Consider the following 9,027-nt stretch of genomic DNA (forward strand, 5'->3'; position numbering starts at 1 on the left):
GTGTCTACCAAAACTTATTCCACTTTTCTTTAGGCACAGTTGTGAATACTTACCACATTAATCTGGGTTGACGCCTTACCGTAGGCACGCCCACTGGACATGTGCGATAACTGGATAAGTCTTTATGAGGTGGGGGTTCGCGGACAGTCTAATCATTCAAAAATGGGTGGCGTTTGGTTTGGTTATGGGTTGAGTTGTATTGGATGATCGTGTCAGATTTGACAGATTAGACGAAGCTGCTATGGCGGACTGGCGGATTGCTATGGCGATTGGCGGATTTTTTTTCTGTTCCGTTGGCACAATCGTAGTGCTCGATGTTTACGTTTTTCAGCGTACATGACAACGACGACAAGAAGACGAGCGGCGTTCTCCAACACCATCCTTTTTTGTTGCCCTAGTCAATTGCGCGCTAACAATCATCCAATGCACTGAACTCACGACCTTATTTTCCAATTAATCAAGCCTTCAATGGTGGAAGGGTACATGCAGATTCGAAAAGCATGTTTTCAATTTGTCCTCGGATGTATTTATGCGTTTTTTTTCAGAAAATAGGTGAAGACCGTGTCAAGCGGCCTGTGCACAGAAACTGCACACAAATAAACTATATATATATATATATCTGAGTCCGAGTCTTTATTTCAGACACGCATACAAAAATACATGGCTGAGGAGGAGGAAAAAAAAGCCGCACAGTCGCCGCTTGACCTTGCTCCCTTCCTTATATATATGAATTTCGGGCAGTCTTCATTTTGTAGTAGAAGGACGCACTCGACTATCTGCAGTTTTCACAGCCGGACTGTTTAAACCTTCTCTGTTCTTTTGTTTTTCCTAGTAAAAGCCAGACTAACTGCTCTCACCTGCCTTTCGCTTGTTTATCCGGGAAGAGTGATTCTTGCTCGAACTTTCATTAACCGACATCGCGAGGCACCGTTGAGTCTTGGCGGAAGTTTTGGTGGCGAAATCGGCAGTCAAGGATTCGTTGTGATGATCGTTCGCACAGCTCCAAAAACGCGCGTGCCTCTCGAAGGTACAGGCGCGTCAACCGCTAATGCTCGCCACCCAGCTTCTGATTGCACGCCCTTCGCTTTTTTTCTTCCTTCGCCCCTGTTTCAATTCCCTGCTGTTTTATCTCTGACGCCACCGAAATGCCATACGCGGGAGAATCGATTTCGTGGTCTGGGTACTCGCGCATCGGGGATGGAGTAGCGTCAGTGGGCGCCAATCGGCGCTAGAGGTGTCCAGCGTTCGAAGGTCGGGACACAGTGCGTGACCTTATCTTCGCATTGGGCAAATGGACCGTTTTTTAAGGGTGGCCTCTACGAAAAACCACAGCATGGAAGGGAAACAGCCGTGGATCTTTACACTTTCCTTCGCGGCTTTGACGCTAATGGTATTCTCGATGAGATGGAAATGGGGCGATATGTACCGGAAACAAAATATATAGTAATGGCACGAAAGCCTCGCGGTTCGCTTTTTGCGCTTAGGAAGGACGCGGCTATGGGTAATTCGAAGATTTTACGCCACCACATGCGCTCGTCTTTCAAGGTTGAATTATCCGGCGGCCAAATGTTTTTCAGGCATTTGAAAAACAACGCATGTATTTAGAATCTTGATTTTTTATGGTGGGAAGGATTTCATTCTCACACGCGACCACATACCAGGTGAAAGCAAGAATTGTTTCGCAATTTCCTGCGTCACTCGTTCCGGCCATTTATGCGGCCTGTTCCACAATGTAGCAATGTCGCCTTCAATTGAAAAATATACCCTTATGCATGGCCGTATTGTCCCTTAACTGTCTCAGCCACAAACTCATATGCTGTGTGAACACCAGCATCCAGTCTTATTGTTCAGCCATTCTACATTTTATGTACCACGTCGCAAAAATACCAGCCTCCACGATTGTTGTCTACCTGCGCGCTCATCGAAATCAGCAGTGAGATGCATGGGCGTAGCAAGAACGCATCTCCACTTCCGTGTCCCCCCGCCAGAATTTAAAAAAGTCCCGGCGTCAAGCACTGGTGCGATGCAGCAGTCATGTCTGCTAAAGCATTTTTTTACATCGATTGCGCTATTTCCTGCTGTATCGTTGAGGTACGCACTTGTATGGCACAGTGAAGCGATCATAAATTCGCACCTCCGCTAATTCTCCTAGCCACTTCTAAAGCCTCTGGTCTGGATAATGAGTTCCTTTGCGTAAGCGAGTAGCTCAGCCGCGAGCTCTGTGTGTTCTCGTCCACACAGACGAGCTTCTCGTTGGTAAATAGAAACGTTTGTCGTCGCTGGCAGCGCGCATGCTCGGAGAATAAAATGGAAAACGCATTCACGTCGATGCACTCGAATTCACGACTGCAGTGATGTCCGTGTGAGCTTCTCCTACACTCTCACGACAAGCAGACAGAAGATGAAGCTCACGACGGCCAGCGCAAGTGCAGCGTGGTTTGCCCAGGAGCCCTACACTGCCGGCTTACTTGAGCGCTTTCAATTTATTGTCGTACGAGTAAGGATGTTTCCTTCGTGTCCATTGCATCAACTCTTCCTTTGCTATCGTGGGCCGTCGTTCTAAAAGTCATACCGCGGTTCACAAATTCGACGAGAGGCAGACCACAGACCCTAGACTAGAGGAGCTTCGCGAGGCGTCTCCTGCATATTTCTTCACGCGCACTTTATCCTTATGCCCCCCCCCCCCCCCGGCTGCCGTTACGCAATAGACGGGCGATAGAGCGACGAGCTTCTTGCCTCGAGAAGCTTCCGTTCGCTTGCCTTGTGTTACTAAAATACTGCCAGGCGCGCTTCTTTGCTCTGTTTGTGTAACTGGTCCGTGTGTAACTGGTCCAGCGAGAAGGCTCGAATGTTCGATGCCGCACGTATAAAATGCCGGCGCGCCTTGCCGCGGCTCAGTTTATCGACGGCCGACGCTCGGTTCGCCGCAATCAGTGTATCGCTGTAGTTTGACTTTCCGTTTCACGGCCACAAGTTCGGCCAAATAAAGAGTTTCATCTTTGACACGCCGACTGCAGCCTTCGTTGATGTCACGACCCCGTGACAACACGCTAGAAGAAAAAGCGCAATTTTCATTCGTTTTGATGCACTGAATCTTTGCGCGAATAAACAAACCATGTTTTTATGTTTTTATCAAAGATTAGCGCAGTCCAACACTAAAGCATATCAGCGCACCTTATGACACTGCAGAAGTGTTCAACAGCTGGGTTCAGTCACCAACGGTTACATTGCCTGGGGCTATAGTTGTGAACTTCAGTAATATGTTCTGGCGGCCTTGTTGGTTTATTGCTGTCAGACGTTCTTAAACTGCGCGAAATGAGCAGGACACAAACAGGTAAACACAGAGAACACCACGAGCGCAGAACACCTCGTGGTGTTCTCTGTGTTTTCTTGCTTGTGTCCTGCTCATTTCGCGCAGTTTAAGAACGTCTAAAGTACACTGTAAAAACAGACCGTTATTTTTACGCCCAATATTGCGTAAAAAATGCGGTGTCGCCATCGCAAACGTAAACTACGGTATTCTCACTGTATACCATGCCACGCGCATGCGCATTGGCTTGTAGGAGAGAAGAAAGGAAATAGTAAAGAAGAGGCGTCATGCGCGCGCCTTTCGTTTCCCGCCGCTCGTGCACCCGCATAGACGCTGCGACGAATACTTGGCGCGCCGGAACACCTTGTGTTACGGTCCGCGCGAGAAACCGGGCATGACCAGGATTTGGAGACATGTCCACGTAGCGCCATCTCTGTTCGATGACAGCAGTGGCCTGCCGTAACTGAAGGGGCAATAGGCGAAAAAAATCATATCTGACGAAAGAAGCTAGTTATCAAAAACGACTCACGGTTCTATACAGCAGATACCTATTTGAATATTCTGGTAAAATTACAGTATCACACTACGAACCGCGTGGCTTCCCAGAGCGTTTAATATTTAACAATGGGGCCCCATGTGTTTCTAATGGGCGGTGTTCAATTGTCCTGGGAAGCCACACGTTTTGTAGTGCGCTACTGCAATTTTGCCAAAATGTTCCAATAGGTCTCTGCTGTATAGAACCCGGAGTCGTTTTTGATTACTAGCTTTTTTCAAGAGATATGATTTTTTTCGCCTATTTGCCGTTCAGTTATGGCAGGATGCCGTTGCTGCCGCCGAGAGATGGCGCTACGTAGAGATGTCTCCAAATCCTGGGAATGCAGGCGCAGAGCAGCGCAGATACGCCAAGGAAACGCCGGCGCCCGATGCCTCACCAGTCTCGCCATTTTTGAAGGCTCTGCAATCGGTGCTGATATGGAAGCCGTTGGGCCACGTTTTGTACACCCGCTGCAGGTGCGTCGCAATCTTTGCTCAAAACTTAATCGCGCAGTGACGCATACGAATATATGTGCTCTGGAAGTATCAGAAAGCCACTTCGTTTGACAGGCTGGATTTTGTGCACTTGCTGGCTTCTTGAATAGACGCTTTGTGTTTGCACCGCATGCACTGCTGTATACTTCGCCTAGCATGGATACGCGCCGGCTTAGTGCGCGATTCTTTTTGTTGTATGTGCCAATGCAAAACTGCATGTATGTGAACCTTCGAGTTATCAGGTGGCGTTTGACCAGAAGCGGTACCACTTGTGCCGGAAACACACAGCACGCCGTCAATATTCGCTACATTCAACAGGTATGTAGTTATTTTCAACGGCGTGTTGCGTGCCAGCAGTAAGATGGTTTCAAGTTCCCACATGTGCGCACTATCGGTGCGCTGCAGTTTTGAGTTCGCGCTGTTTTCATCGCGAAAAGCAGCCTGAAACGGTACTAGTTGCGGAAACATTTTTTTCTTCGTTGAAGTGCTGTAATATCTGTTGCTTCATGTTGTATAGTTATGTCTATTAGCTTTTTCTGTGTCAGCAGCTGAAGGAGCATTGAGTTTCCACGAGTGTGCGCGTTTGCTGTGCCACGGTTTCGAGTTCTAAACTGCCTTCTAGACTGAAACAAAAATCCGGTCTTTACACAGTTGCATACTCCACATACCCAGGGGTACATAAATGTATAAATATGTACTCCATGCCCTGAATACTACCTCATAGGCTGTTGCAGTAAAGAGACGTTTTTTTTTTAAATATTATTGATTATGCCTTCATTGAGGGGTGTCGGCGGTGTGAAGTCCCAATGTGACATCCCACCATCCTGTAGCGCTTCTGCTTAAGGTCTTTTCATCCACAAATTCAAGTTGGCAGATGGCGCCAGTGAGCGTGCGTGCAACTAGTCAGCAATGTGGCAAGAGTATAATGCTGCCACTGATGACGAATAATTTATTGGTGCAAAGGCAACTTTGGCCAGAGAGGACTATGGCTCATGATAGTTGACATATAAGGCCTGTTTTCCAAGTGTTCTCAGATATACCGAAGATATGCCGAGCAGCAGGCCAAGGGAAGCTTGTACCCGTTGCATCACTGGCGGGCGCCCAAATGCACTGGGGATCGAACCTCCCACCATCCATATATGAGCAGATGCTTAAATCTCTAAGCCACTGCTGCAGCTAAAAAATCAATACTGGTGGAGTGAAACTTTGCTGCAGATTAGTGGTTAACATCTATGCTAGATAGGGTGATTTCTAAGAAGGAGCAAACTCTGTGTAAACAACATTTATGGATAGCCTTGAGACACCGAATTTCAACATCTAGAACCTGCATAACTTCTTGAATGTATTTTGGAAATTACTACAAATCTGGGTACAAGCTCATCAGTAACTTCATTACTGCAATATTTAGCATTGTTTTTTCCTGCTTTTGGTACAGGGCACATTTTTTGGTATTAACCCAGACCATGGAAGCAAGGCTAAGAAATAAAAGCAAGCAAAGAGAACCCACAAGTCTTCAGTTTGACAAAAAAAATGATGGATTCTGAATGGAATGTTTAGGTGAGCAGCAAAAGTCCTCACTGCATTTTCTTGAGGTAGAAGTATTGACTACAACGGACCATACCAGTTGTCCATCCCACTACTACAGCAAGTGAACTTCACATGGTAAACCTTTTGGCTAAAGTCTAGCTTTATAGGTGCACAAAAATAAAGCCAACAATGTAAACACATTTTTTCGACAGCTTGGTTCGCTTTATGTCCGAGTAGCTTCTGCTGGAGATGCCACTTGTGCATTTTCCAGGAGTTCTGTATGGATGCACAATGTTGAAAGTACAACCTAGCCTAAAACTATCTTGCTGGTCAATGTTGCTATGAAGAGACCTCTAGTTAAAGAGAGGGAAATGTTGGCTTAGAGGAGCATAGAAACCGTGAGGGATCAGCTAAGTAAGCCTGTGCGAATTTGTTCTCGGACATTCACATTATGGCTTTTATACTGTTATACTACTGATGGGCGCAATGATTACTTTGTCATCTGGATAGCTTTCCTAGATTCATTAGTTTTTACTTGTTATTGTTAAATTTAATTTTACACAGTCTTGTTAGCGTCAGTCCACCTACTTCCATTTCATTACACGCATCAGAAGTCGACAGTAGTTGATGTGTAGTGACCTGAGAGCAGCTTCGTTACCCGTTTAGGAGGCAAAATGTTTTCTGGACTTCATACAATGTAAATAGGGGGTCATCGTTTTGCAACTAGATTGCAGATGAGGCATATGCGAAATATCTATTCTGACTGTGTCCCAAGCTAAGTTCCCCTTATAAAAGTGGTAAAATTGCAATTAGCAAAAGTGTCAGGTATAGATCGCGTACATATGCAATAGTATTCATTGTATGCTTGCAGGATTCATCAAAGAAATGGAATAGCAGATCTTTTTCAATAAAAATTTATAGCGAATTTTTAGCGATTTAAAATTTTGTGATAATGTTTTATTATTTGAATCACGAGACAACTTCAGAGCATGATGGAGAAACAAAAAAAGTGAAGCACTATGGTGGGCCTAACAAGGAGTTGGAGGAAAACCTAACGTTCAACTGGTAACGGACAGAACATCAGTTAACCATAAGATCTGAAAGAATAGAACTGATAAATAAATACATTTGCTGTGGCCTTGCAGTTACCATTAACCCAGCCAATAAGAGTGAAATAAATAAGAAGCTAAGAATCGGGTGAAATACACTTCGCCGGTACTCAGAGTCGCAGCTTTCCAGTATCGGACAAAAGCTTGCAAAAGCTATATCTTACCACTACTCACCTATATAAAACAGAGGATAATAAATTGGGTTGAGATTAAAATAAAGATTAACATGAACGGGCTGGAAAAGAACCGAATTAACTATGGAATAAATGCTAGTAATGATATAGTTGCTGAAAGGAAGAAAAATATATCGATGGGCAGTGCATGAAGTGTAAAAAAATAAACAGATCGTCACTTTGGATGAAGCTGTGGATTCGAAGCAATAGAAAGTGTTGTAGTGGGGACAAAAATGACATGGGAATCTGAAATTATTAAATCTAGGGCGCTGAGGCTGGTGCAGCTACTAGGTAACGGTTAATAGAAGGAAAGTTGGAGATGCCTTGTCTCAGAGCGGACATGTTTAGGCTGATGGTCGAAGTAAAGCACAAAATGAGGTTTCCGATTTCTTCTTTCAAATAAAGGGGCCGTGAGAAGATCATTGTCTGAAATCACTCTAGTCTCTCAATGCTGTATTCTGCTGTGGCCGCTCATTATATACTAACAGCCTGAGTACTTTAATTTAAACCTCCATAGCCTAAAAGTCACATCGTAGGTAGTGCGCTCTGTGGGCTCGGCGGCTGTGCACCAACGCAGACCGCTAATCCATTCACACTTATCATGCAGGTTAGTAAAACTTGCAGTCTCTTTACTAAGAAGTCTAGTAATTACCTGCTGTTTCAGCTGCCGAGCGCACACTGCTGCGTTCTTGTTGCACTTGTTGCCTTGTTGATGATGTCGGGCGATGTGGAGAGCAACCCGGGTCCTACCTCTAATGCTGTACTAACTGAACTGCAGAAATTATCTGCCGGTCAGACGGAATTAATCGGTCAGGTGCAGGACCCTAAGTCTCATCTGTTATCTACAGGTCAATCAATCGCAGATCTCACTAGACGCATGACTGATCTAGAATAGCACTGCCAAAATATTCTTTCCTTGCGTTCTGACGTGGAAGCGCTGAGAATAGGCACCGCTCACGTGACTGACCTATTGCACAAACTTGAAGCGCGCGTGGATGATGCTGAAAATCATTCTCGGCGCAATAATCTCATCTTTTATGGGCTTCCTGAATCAACAGGGTCAGTGGCGTTTGCCCATGTTGTACAGCTTGTCATCAATCACTGCCGTGACCATCTGGGTATATCTATTGAACCAAAAGAAATTGAGCGCGCGCATCGCCTGGGTCGCCTCAGGGATGTTAACCGTCATCGTCCCATAATAGCTAAGTTCACCTTCCATAAAACAAAAGAAGTGATTCTTTCTAACGGACGGAAATTTAAGGGATTCACTTTCAGCGTTGGTGAAGACTTTTCTCGTCCTGTCCAAAACATCCGCCGGCATCTGATTGCCTTCGCTAAAGCCAAATCGCTGCCTTTCTCCATAAACTACAAAACACTGCTAATGGGTCACAAGCGCTACGTCTACAACGAGCAGTCACAAACTGTCAGGGAAGCGTCATAGCGATTACCTCGACGTAAATCCACCCGGCACACCGCCACGCCTCAATCTAACCTGTCACTTTCTGTAGTCTTTGCCAACGCACGTAGTTTTTTTCCTAAGCGCGACGCTTTTTCTGAGCTTGTTTTATCGTCCAACAGTAATGTAGTGATGATAACTGAGACAAGGCTCACAAAGGATATAACCGACGCAGAAGTACTGGATAGTTTACCCGGTTTTCACCTTTATCGGAAGGACCGTGCGGGCGCGCGGGGAGGCGGTGTTCTGATCGCCGTGCACCAACAGTTATCGTGCTCGGTGGCCAGGACCAAATCTTCTGAGCTCGTAATTCTTTGGATCGTTTGCCGTGCTTGCCCTCATACCGTCCTTATAGGCGTTTGCTATAGGCCTCCTAATAGTATCCCAGATTTCACATATAAACTTAACAATAACCTGAGTGAC

General features: G+C 45.6%; 1 pseudogene; it reads left to right on the plus strand.

The window, feature by feature from the left end:
- The window catches only part of LOC119379622 (uncharacterized), a 66,396-nt pseudogene extending 57,807 nt beyond the window's left edge, over nucleotides 1-8,589 (plus strand).
- The last annotated feature ends 438 nt before the right edge of the window (nucleotides 8,590-9,027 follow it).

This window comes from Rhipicephalus sanguineus, chromosome 1, assembly GCF_013339695.2.
Source record: "Rhipicephalus sanguineus isolate Rsan-2018 chromosome 1, BIME_Rsan_1.4, whole genome shotgun sequence".
Lineage (NCBI taxonomy): Eukaryota > Metazoa > Arthropoda > Arachnida > Ixodida > Ixodidae > Rhipicephalus > Rhipicephalus sanguineus.